The sequence below is a fragment of the Ostrea edulis genome, chromosome 9 (assembly GCF_947568905.1).
Source record: "Ostrea edulis chromosome 9, xbOstEdul1.1, whole genome shotgun sequence".
Lineage (NCBI taxonomy): Eukaryota > Metazoa > Mollusca > Bivalvia > Ostreida > Ostreidae > Ostrea > Ostrea edulis.
In genome coordinates, this window is record NC_079172.1 from 28,501,481 (window position 1) to 28,515,340 (window position 13,860).

The following is a 13,860-nucleotide window of genomic DNA, read 5'->3' on the forward strand; positions in this document are numbered from 1 at the left end:
TTCCTGCCTCAGGCACCTGATCCAACAAGTCGCCTTTTACGACAGGCGAGAGGTACTGAGGTGCTGGTTATGTTTTTGGCTGATGAGGAAAATTCAACAAAAATTTAAAAGCGTCAAAATTTCTATTAATACAGATGCTATTCTACTTAAATGAAATTGCTCCAAAACATAAAGTGCTAAGATTTTGAGCAACTCTTTTGAACAGAAATGCACTTAACATCCCTGACGGTATGATTACACGATGCACGGTACTCAGATTTTTTTTTCACCGATCCTACAAATGTAGGAAGCCGAATGGTTTGGATTTAATTTCACAACAAATCACTTTCCAAAATGCTTTATCAAAGTAATCTAAAATTGTCTCTGATTCTCTGATTCTGTGCTTCTATCCAATTCTCTTTTCTTTTTTTATTCTTCAAAATTCCAATTAGTAATGCATAATTAATAATACATGTATGGAATGACTATATTCCAAATTAGTAACAAATATATCAAATCTTAAATCTATCTCTTTAAAGACCCCAAAAAACACCGTACGGTTTCTCCACGGATCAGTGAACGTGGGCGGAGTTTATCCATGGTCAATGTTATTTACCTGGCCAAGAGATCAGTTGTGTATATTTTTATGATATACACAGGAAACTTCTCAGGTTATCACAAATTATGCTTAGTGTCTTGATTTGTGCCAAAAAAAACCAATAATTAAGATTTCTACCTACATGCATACCGCATTTCTATTTCCCGTAAACCTTCAAATTTGGTCATATTTATGTATTGCAGATAACAGGTTTAGCCCATTTCTAAACCTTTGCTTTTTAAAACTTCTAATTAAACTGTTATATATCGTATATAAGTAATTTTCTAGATATAATATTACCCGACGTTTCCGGGCACTTCATGGTGTCCTGGGAGTTCGCGGTGTCGTGGGTGTAGTAGGTAAAATATCCATGTTTCGAGAGAATGAATAAATCCAAGTAGATCTGTGTACATGTGCAACCAAATGAAGAATAATCAAGATACCCCTCAATATGGGCTGTCTGTAGGGTTTCTGTGGCTGTAGTGTTTGTATAATGGTGGTATGATCTATCACAAACAGAAGCTGACACGAAGTCTACCCCCCCCCCCTCCTCCCTCTCTTTAGGGTTCCTGTGGACGTAGTGTTTGTGTAACGATGGCATCCCAAACTGAAGTTGACACGAAGTGTACACCCCCTCCTCTCTCTCTTTAGGGTTTCTGTGGACGTAATGTTTGTGTAACGATGATATCCCAAACAGATGCTGACACATATCCCCCTTCTCTCTCCCTTACTCTCAATCATTGACTAAATATGTAATTATTGTCATACGTATGCAACACTATTGTCATGCCATATTATTTCATCTATCTTTATAATTGCTACAGTTTTACACCTCTCTCTCTCTCTCTCTCTCTCTCTCTCTCTCTCTCTCTCTCTCTCTCTCTCTCTCTCTTTATAATATAAAGCCGTGATAAATTATGAATAGAAATATTTCAATAACTTATTTATGCTTTTTTACTATTGTTTGATTTCTGATTGTGTAATTTATAATCCATGTGGTACCCCAAACAGAAGCATTATTTTTTTTACTACTGTAACAGTTTTACGCATGAGCAATATAGGCATTACATGTTGATGTGCTGCGCCAATAAAGAATTGTTCCCTTTTTATCAATATAAAGTCATAATAAATCATTAATAGAAAATATTCCAATAACTTATGTTTGTTTGTTTTTGTTTTGTTTTTTTATTATTATTGTTTGATTTCTGATTGTTTATTCTATAATACATGTATATAGATGGAGAGAGAAAATACGATGATAAATTGCATTGTATAGGGGACGTTAGCCGTTAAAATATTCTAGGTGCGAGTCAATGCTATCAAAACTCAGGTATACCAGGGCTTTCCTTGAGATCTAAAGACTGCCGGTCATCATTAGCCATGATTGTTATCAAAACATCTTTCTCAGGTAGCAGAAGACCACAGTCTCTGCAAACGTCAATCAACCTAAGCTCTATTGTTAAAAGTTTGATTGACCAGAGCCTTATCATTGATCACCACACAGGTAAAATTTGGGGGCGTTAACTTAAAGTTGGGTCTTTAAGAATATTACAAGACCAGCAATGTCTCAATTTCTCATTTTCAATGCTGTCCATTATTTCTGATTAGATAAACAAGTAAAATATAAAGGAGTCTTCATTATTCTATCACAAAAAGATCAACTTCAACTTATTCAATAGGAAATGAAATAGCACTATCTTCTGAATATGAAATAATACAGGGTTTGAAAGCTTGCAAGTCCAAATATAGGCTTCTTTTTCTATATTGGTAAATAAGACTCCCACGCAAATTACTAAACAACAAAAATAACAAAAAATAACAACACACACACACATAATCAATTAATTAATATGTGAAGCACTAAATAATCACAACTAGGTACCGAAAATGTTCGCCCCGGCCCGGGGTCGAATCAGCGGTATCAGGAGAACTTATACCCAGGAGAACCCGTACCCAGGAGAACTCGTACCAAGAAATTAGGGTACGAGTTCTCCAAGAGAAGTCGTACCCATCAATATCTGGGTACGAGTTCTCCTGGAGAAAAACTTAGTCATTTTATCAAATAGAAATGTGGGTACGAGTTCTCCTAAAGAAAAACTTGTCAATTGTATTATAAAAATCTGGGTACGAGTTCTCCCGGAGAAAAAACATAGTTATTTTATCGGATAAATCTGGGTACGAGTTCTCCTGCAGAAAAAACTTTGTCATTTCTGTCATAAAAATCTGGGTACGAGTTCTCCTACAAAAAAACCCCTGTCATTTCTGTCATAAAAATCTGGGTACGAGTTCTCCTGGTAAAAAACTTCGTCATTTTGTCATATAAATCAGGGTACGAGTTTTCCTCCATGTGCCGAAGAATAGAGAGAGGTGCGCTATAAAAATACAATGTCGAAGGTTTAAAATTGGTATTTAATTGCAATAATTATACTAATTATCGTCTCAAGCCAAACGGCAATTCAAATGAAAATCAAAACAACAAACAAGTATGATCATTGGATTTACTTTTTTTTTTATTCAATTGAAAGGCATGTTCATATCAAATTATGTATAATGTATGAAATCCTCGATTTTTTCAAGGAGATGTTGTACCCAGATTCCAATACCTAAAATGGTAATGAGATAAACTCGTATAAAAATTTTGATTATTATATAATGACAAAGTTTTTCTCTAGGAGAACTCTTACCAGAATTAATATAACAATAAAGACATAGTTTTTCTCCAATGAGAATCCATTTAATAAAATGATTTAAGTTTTATTTCTCCGGGAGAACTCGTACCTAGATTTTCATAACGATTTCTTTTTTTCTCCAGGAGAACTCGTACCCAGATTTATCAAATAAAATGGCAAAGTTTTTTCTCCGGGAGAACTCGTACCTAGATTTTCATAACAATTTTTTTCTCTCCAGGAGAACTCGTACCCAGATTTATCAGATAAAATAATAGTTTTTTCTCCAGGAGAACTCGTACCCAGATAAATATCCGATAAAGTGACTATGTTTTTTTCCGGGAGAACTCGTACCCAGGTTTTTATGACAGAAATGACAAAGTTTTTCTCCAGGAGAACTCGTACCCACAATTCTATTTGATAGAATGACAAAGTTTTTCTCCAGGAGACTCGTACCCAGATATTAATGGGTACGACTTCTCTTGGAGAACTCGTACCAGGGTACGAGTTCTCCTGGAGAAGTCGTTCCCGGGTACGACTTCTCCAGGAGAACTCGTACCCAAACTTCTGGGTACGACTTCTCCTGGGTACGGGTTCTCCTGGGTATGAGTTCTCCAGAAGTCGAACCAGCGACGTACGGCACCCACCGCCTAGCAAGATTGTCAAACCAGTGCGAAAGTCCACTCGGGGGTGCCGTACGTCGCTGGTTCGACCCCGAGCTGGGGCGAAAATTTTCAGTACCTAGTTGTGATTATTTAGTGCTTTATATATATATATATATATATATATATATATATATATATATATATATAAGCACAGAAAATTTCACTTTATGTGGATACCCACTTCCGCCCCTACCCGGGGTTGATCTCACGACCTGCGGAACCAAATCTCTTAGCAGCATGTAACTAGCGCGCTAAACCGCTCGACCATTTAGGCAAGTTCCGCAGGTCGTGAGTTCAATCCCGGGTAGAGGCGGAAGTGGGTATCCACATAAAGTGAAATATTCTGTACTTTATATTAATTATTTCTTCACTTAGGGCAGTTATGTTCATTTAAGAGTTTATTGCTACTTCTGTGCTTTATATATATATATATATATATATATATATATATATATATATATTGTACTGTTCTTGTATTTATTTACATTTTTATGCTAAGTTTTCCTTGGAGTTATTTTACTTTACATCTACAAGAGTTATTTTCCCTGATAATGTGAATTAGTTATCTTTCGTTTTTAAAAGAGTTAATGTTCCTTACTTCCTGTTTACTTGTTTTGGGTGTGACCCACACCACTCACCGTTCACTCTGAGCTCCTCAGATTTTCATCCGTATGCAGGCACACAGTGGAAGTACATTGTGATATTTGTGCATATTTATTGTTGTATATATCATTACAATGTTTATTATTTGCTATAATTAGGAATTTAGACTGTATCAGTAATTTTCTCATTCACTCTTAAAAGTATGGAAAATCATTATTGTCATAAACTTTATATGTATAAAAGTACGGTTCTAACAATTTTCTATGGAAAGCCATTTGTGTTATAAATACATAGTTTGGACTTATATTGTTACTTTTGATAGTCCTTCAGCCTTTATTATTATATTACCAATTTGTCATATGTTTCATTGTATTCAATAGCTATTATTTATGTTCTGTGAATCAATTAGTAATTAGAACATGTTTCTTTGTTTCAGTCTTTTACCACACACACTCACACGCATATATGTACATGGTTTAGGACTAGTACCACTTAGAAAGGAATAAAGTCTACAGAATTCCACCGAGATCTTTGTGAAGTTTTATACATGTACAGTATCATGGTTATACTATCTGCGAACGAATGGGTAGAATAATATATATAAAAAACACAAAAGAAAAGAGAGAATTCGGTGTATTAAGATGCGATTGAACACGTGTGAAAATGCGTCTTTAAAACCGAAACAAATTGCAATTAAAAATTTCGGGCATGTTCAACAACAAGCTTCAGCAAAAACAGGAAAAAATAACGTGGCATTAATTTACACAAAAAACCCACCCCTACTTCCGAAAATAAAAAAACACAAAAGAAAAGAGAGAATTCGGTGTCTTAAGATGCGATTAAAAAGAATGAGAACACTTGAATAATAACAGACTACTTGCATTTGTAGAATAACACTTGAATTTCGATGTTTCGTTCCGTTCCGTTAAATACTAATATCCACACGGATATTGGTATTTTGCGGAACGGAATGGAACCAGCGCAGAAAATATCCATTTTATATCAGTAATAAATGCAAATCGAAAATTAAACATAGTTTATACATTAACTACAGATATCAACGCAGAAGTAAAGCTCAGATAATTGAACACAATTGTATATTTAAAAAAATAAAACTTTAAAGCCCGGTATTCTCCTTTACAACTCTCTACTTTTCATAGGCCAGCATCAGTGGACACAATTATGTATATAACTAGAAGTTTAAAGTCCGGTATTTTATTTTTACAACCAACTTCTTTTTACAGTGAATTCCCCCTTAGGGTACCCCACAATCCGTTCCGTTCCGTTTCGTTCCGTTCCGCAAAGTACCAATAGCCGTTCATCTAACTGATTGAAATAAGAGAGTGCAAAGCGATTGAAGATGACTAGAAACTTTTAAAATTGATGGTGTTTCATCTCAAGCAGATGATGTTTGCACATTGATAAAAAAAAAATCATTGAATGGGTAGTAAATTAGCATGAGAATAAATATACACTTGGTGAAGAAGAAATAAAAATTAACAAGAGGTACTGTGAGCAATGCTCACTAAGAATACCCCCGGCTTACCCCAATCTCCCAAAGGGTGTTGTTAATAGGCATAAATTACCTCTTTCCTGAGTGTAAAAATATAGTATGCCTTTGTAGAAGAAAATGTAAGATATAGTCCGAACACAAATCCATGGTATAAACCTATAATGTTGACCTTGGGATCAAAGGTCAAGGTCATAAAGAGGTCATGACTGTACATGACACATAGTCTCATGGTGATACACCCATGTCTTATGGTATGACTATTATGTCAAAACCCTATAATCAATTTTGACCTTGAGGTCAAAGTTCAAGGTCATATAGAGGTAATGAAGGTACCTGACACATTGTCTCATGGTGATACACTCATGTGTCAAATATGGTATGCCTATGTCAAAGAACAAAGAAGTCATGGCCCTGACACAAATCCATTGTAAAAATCTTTAATTTTCACCTTGAGGTCAAGGTCATATGGAGGTCATGAAGGTACATGACACATGGTCTCATGGTGATACACTCATGTGTCAAATATGGTATGCCTATGTCAAAGAACAAAGAAGTTATGGTCCTGACACGAATCCATTGTAAAAACGTCTAATTTTGACCTTTGTCAGTTTTCTACTGTTGTCTATGTATTCTTAATTTTTATACACACACAACTGTACAATGACAACAGTACACAAATAATAATAAACAATTAACAATACACAAACAGTGATCAACAATAAACAATACACAGACAACAATGCAATGACAGCAGTACACAAACAGTATTAAACAATTAACAATACACAAACAACAGTATAATTATAGCAGTACCCAAACAGTAATAAACAATTAACAATACACAATCAGTAATAAACAATTAACAATACACAAAAAACAGTACAATAATAGCAGTACACAAACAGTAATAAACAATTAACAATACACAGACAACTGTACAATGACAGCAGTACACAAACAGTAATAAACAATTAACATTACACAGATAACTGTACAATGACAGCAGTACACAAACAATAATAAACAATTAACATTACACAGATAACTGTACAATGACAGCAGTACACAAACAGTAATAAACAATTAACAATACACAAACAGTAATAAACAATTAACAATACACAAAAACAGTACAATGACAGCAGTATACAAACAGAAATCAACAATACACAGACAATGGTACAATGACAGCAGTACACAAACAGTAATAAACAATTAACATTACACAGATAACTGAACAATGACAACAGTACACAAACAGTAATAAACAATTAACAATACACAGACAATGGTACAATGACAGCAGTATACAAACAGTAATAAACAATTAACAATACACAAACAGTAATAAACAATTAACATTACACAGATAACTGTACAATGACAGCAGTACACAAACAGTCATAAACAATTAACAATATACAAACAGTAATAAAAAATTAAAAATACAAAGACAACAGTACAATGACAGCAGTACACAAACATTAATAAACAATTAACAATACACAAACATTAAAAAACAATTAACAATACACAAAAAACAGTACAATGACAGCAGTATACCAACAGCAATCAACAATACACAGACAACTGTACAATGACAGCAGTACACAAACATTAATAAAGAATTAACAATACACAAACAGCAGTACAATGACAGCAGTACACAAACAGTAATTAACAATTAACAATACACAATCAGTAATAAACAATTAACAATGCACAAAAAACAGTACAATAATAGCAGTACACAAACAGTAATAAACAATTAACAATACACAGACAACTGTACAATGACAGCAGTACACAAACAGTAATAAACAATTAACATTACACATATAACTGTACAATGACAGCAGTACACAAACATTAATAAACAATTAACAATACACAAACATTAATAAACAATTAACAATATACAAAAAACAGTACAATGACAGCAGTATACCAACAGTAATCAACAATCAACAATACATAGACAATGGTACAATGACAGCAGTACACAAACAATAATAAAGAATTAACAATACACAAACAGCAGTACAATGACAGCAGTACACAAACAGTAATAAACAATTAACAATACACAATCAGTAATAAACAATTAACAATGCACAAAAAACAGTACAATAATAGCAGTACACAAAGAGTAATAAACAATTAACAATACACAGACAACTGTACAATGACAGCAGTACACAAACAGTAATAAACAATTAACATTACACAGATAACTGTACAATGACAGCAGTACACCAACATTAATAAACAATTAACAATACACAAACATTAATAAACAATTAACAATACACAAAAAAACAGTACAATGACAGCAGTATACCAACAGTAATCAACAATCAACAATACACAGACAATGGTACAATGACAGCAGTACATAAACAGTAATAAATAATTAACAATACACAAACAGTAATAAACAATTAACAATACACAATCAGTAATAAACAATTAACAATACACAAAAAACAGTACAATAAAAGCAGTACACAAACAGTAATAAACAATTAACAATACACAGACAACTGTACAATGACAGCAGTACACAAACAGTAATAAACAATTAACATTACACAGATAACTGTACAACGACAGCAGTACACAAACAGTCATAAACAATTAACATTACACAGATAACTGTACAATGACAGCAGTATTCAAACATTAATAAACAATTAACAATACACAAACATTAATAAACAATTAACAATACACAAAAAACAGTACAATGACAGCAGTATACCAACAGTAATCAACAATCAACAATACACAGACAATGGTACAATGACAGCAGTACACAAACAATAATAAAGAATTAACAATACACAAACAGCAGTACGATGACAGCAGTACACAAACAGTAATAAACAATTAACAATACACAATCAGTAATAAACAATTAACAATGCACAAAAAACAGTACAATAATAGCAGTACACAAACAGTAATAAACAATGAACAATACACAGACAACTGTACAATGACAGCAGTACACAAACAGTAATAAACAATTAACATTACACAGATAACTGTACAATGACAGCAGTACACAAACATTAATAAACAATTAACAATACACAAACATTAATAAACAATTAACAATACACAAAAAAACAGTACAATGACAGCGGTATACCAACAGTAATCAACAATCAACAATACACAGACAATGGTACAATGACAGCAGTACATAAACAGTAATAAACAATTAACAATACACAAACAGTAATAAACAATTAACATTACATAGATAACTGTACAATGACGGCAGTACACAAAGAGTAATACACAATTAACAATACACAGACAATGGTACAATGACAGCAGTACACAAACAGTAATAAACAATTAACAATACACAAACAGTAATAAACAATAAACATTACACAGATAACTGTACAATGACAGCAGTACACAAACAGTAATAATCAATAAACATTACACAGATAACTCTACAATGACAGCAGTACACAAACAGTAATAAACAAGTAACAATACACAGACAACAGTACAATGACAGCAGTACACAAACAATAATAAACAATTAACAATACACAGACAACTGTAAAATGACAGCAGTACACAAACAATAATAAACAATTAACAATACGCAAACAACTGCACAATGACAGCAGTACACAAGCAGTATTAAATAATTATTAATACACAGACAACTGTACAATGACAGCAGTACACAAACAATAATAAACAATTAACAATAAACAGACAACTGTACAATGACAGCAGTACACATACAATAATAAACAATTAACAATACACAGACAACTGTACAATGACAGCAGTATACAAACAGTAATAAACAATTAACAATACACAAACAGCAATAAACAATTAACAAAACACAAACAGTGATAAACAATTAACAATACACAGACAATGCTACAATGACAGCAGTTTACAAACAGTAATAAACAATTAAAAATACACAGACAACAGTACAATGACAGCAGTATACAAAAAGTGATAAACAATTAACAATGCACAGACAACGATACAAAGACAGCTGTACACAAACAGTAATTAACAATACACAGACAACAGTACAATGCCATCAGTACACAAACAGTAATGAACAATTAACAATACACAAGCAGTGATAAACAATTAACAACACACAGGCAACAGTACAATGATAGCAGTACACAAACAGTAATAAACAATTAACAACACACAGACAATTGTACAATGACAGCAGTACACAAACAGTAATAAACTATTAACAACACACAAGCAGTGATAAACAATTAACAACACACAGACAACTGTACAATGACAGCGGTACACAAACAATAATAAACAATTAACAATACACAAACAGTAATAAACAATTAACAATACACAAACAGTAATAAACAATTAACAATACACAGACAACTGTACAATGATAGCAGTACACAAACAATAATAAACAATTAACAATATACAGACAATTGTACAATGACAGCAGTACACAAACAGTAATAAACAATTAACAATACACAGACAACTGTACAATGATAGCAGTACACAAACAATAATAAGCAATTAACAATATGCAGATAATTGTACAATGCCAGCAGTACACAAACAGTAATAAACAATTAACAATACACAAACAACAGTACAATGATAGCATTACACAGACAGTATTAAACAATTAACAATATACAAACAATTGTACAATGACAGCAGTATACAAACAGTAATAAACAGTTAACAATACACAAACAGTAATAAACAATTAACAATACACAGACAACGGTACAATGACAGCCGTACACAAACAGTAATAAACAATTAACAACACACAGAGAGGAGTACGATGACGGCAGTACACAAACAATAATAAACAATTAACAATACACAAACAGAGATAAACAATTAACAATACACAGACAACAGTACAATGTTAGCAATATACAAACAGTAATCAACAATTATTAATACTCAGACAACTGTACAATGACAGCAGTAGATAAACATTAATAAACAATTAACAATACACCGACAACGGTAAAATGACAGCAGTACAGAAACAGTCATAAAAAATACCCAGACAACAGTTCAATGACAGAAGTACACAAACAGTACTAAAGAATTAAGAATACACAGACAACAGCAGAATGACAGCAGTATACAAACAGTTATAAACAATTAACAATACACAGACAACTCTACAATGACAGCAGTACACAAACAATAATAAATAATTAACAATACACAAACAATAATCAACAATTAACAATACACAAATAGTGATAAACAATTAACAATACACAAACAACTCTACAATGACAGCAGTATACAAACAGTAATAAACAATTAACAATACACAGATAACTGTACAATGACAGCAATACACTATCACAGTATGTATATTCCTGTAATTGTACACTTGTTTGTGTATTGTTAATTGTTCATTGCTGTTTGTGTACTGCTGACATTGTACAGTTCTCTGTGCATTGTTAATTGTTTATTACTGTTTGTGTACTGCTGGCTTTGTACTGTTGTCTATGTATTGTTAATTGTTATACACAGACAACTGTACAATGACAACAGTACACAAACAATAATAAACAATTAATAATACACAAACAGTGATAAACAATTAAAAATACACAGACAACAGTGCAATGAAAGCAGTCCAAAAACAATAATAAACAATTAACAATACAAAAACAGTCATCAACAATTAACAATACACAGACAACAGTACAATGATAGCAGTACACAATTAAACAATAATAAATAATTTAACAATACACATACAGTAATAAACAATTAACAATATACAAACAGTAATAAACAATTAACAATACACAAACAACAGTAGAATGATAGCAATACACAAAGAGTAATAAAGAATTAACAATACACAAACAGTAATAAACAATTAACAATAGACACAAAGTAATAAACAATTACCAATACACAGACAATGGCACGTACAATGACAGCAGCATACAAACAGTATAATAAACAATTAACAATACACAGAAAACTATACAATGACAACAGTACACAAACAATGATAAACAATTAACAATACACAAACTGTGATAAAAATACACACACAACAGTACAAAGAAAGCTGTACACAAACAGTAATTAACAATACACAAACAACAGTACAATGACAGCAGTACACAAACAGTAATAACGAATTAACAAACAACTGTACAATTACAGAAGTACACAAATAATGATAAACAATTAACAATAAACAAACAACTGTACAATGACAGCAATACACAAACAATAATAAAGAATTAACAATACACTGAGAATGGTACAATGACAGCAGTACACAAACAGTAATAAACAATTAATAATACACTTACAACTGTACAATGGCAGCTGTACACAATCAATAATAAACAATTAAAAATACTGATCATAACCTCAGTTCAATAAGTACTTGTTGAAATCTCTTAGTATGCATAATATTCTTACCGTACACCACATCTCAGCTACAGCAATTAAACAGGGTAGATATTGTTTGCAACTTCACAGACAGTTGAAAATAGACACCAGGAAGAGGGGTAAAGCATCAGAAGAGTTGAGCCATCTAGTTCCACCCCCAGGGAACTGACAGGCCTTCCTCCGCTTACATGTCAACAAGATAAAATTGTTTGCCTTCCTAGCAACTAGGATAACAACCACGAAAACAGAGAAGCAGATCATCAGCACAAACCACAAAGACATGCTTTGTATACAACTATGAGGTGTTGCTGTAGGCTCCCTGTGCAGTCAGGAGGAGGCAGCTACGAGAATACTACTCTATGCCCAAGATGCAGTGAGGCGGGGCTATACTAAGTTGTCGATCTTCACATTGGACACAGATATTTGATCCTTGCAGTAACAGCAGCTGGACATCGATAAACTTTGGGTTGCTTTGCCACAGGAAAGAATTTCTTGGCTGTCCGCAAAATGGCTATGGCACTGAACAAGTGCCGATAGTTGCCATTATTGCACGCCTTCGCTGGGTATGATACCGTGGGAGGAGAAAACAACATGGGAAACATGGAAACCCTGTAATGATGTCACTGCAGCTTTCTGTGCATTAGTTGTTATGCCAAACCATTGCAGTTGTAAATGACCACATGGATCCACTGGAGTGTTTTGTTACCCTGATCTACGATCGAACCAGCAGCCTAGAACATGTCAATGAGGCTTGTAAGCATCTCTTCATTCAGAGTGGCAGATCAATAGAGGCCATCCCACCAACTCGAGAAGCTCTCAGTACATCAGAGAACTGCCTACCAAACCGGCTTCTGTTGGGTACATGTACCGGTCAAATGACGATTTCCATACCAGAGATTCCTTCGCCAAGTAAATAGGATTGGGTTCAGATTAATAATGACTGGGGTATGTATAGGACAATCCTCCTGCAGGCAACTGGGGCATACCTGCAATTTATAACATGTGAATGCAAGATGGGTAAAGGCCACATTCCAGTGCACAGTTCTGTGCCACTGCGAAAGGGAGTATACAAGATTGTTTACAGGAGAGATTACAAACTTGTACACAATCATGTAGAATACTATATGACTTGGATTCAAGCCTTTTCTGTGCACTATATTTTATGTAAACGTCAAATAGAAACACTCCCAGGGTGTTAAAGTGACATATCCAGTTCATTTTCTTCGCGTTTCCTACGTTTGTTTTTAAAAGTTCAAAACTAATTTTGGTAAGAAGGGCCAAATGAATGGTGTGTAAGCTTTGACACATTTAACTGGCATCCTGCTTATATGGAAAAAACGTCATTGATGTGCTTTTTGATAAGTAAATATAGTTATATTGACATGGATCCTGTGT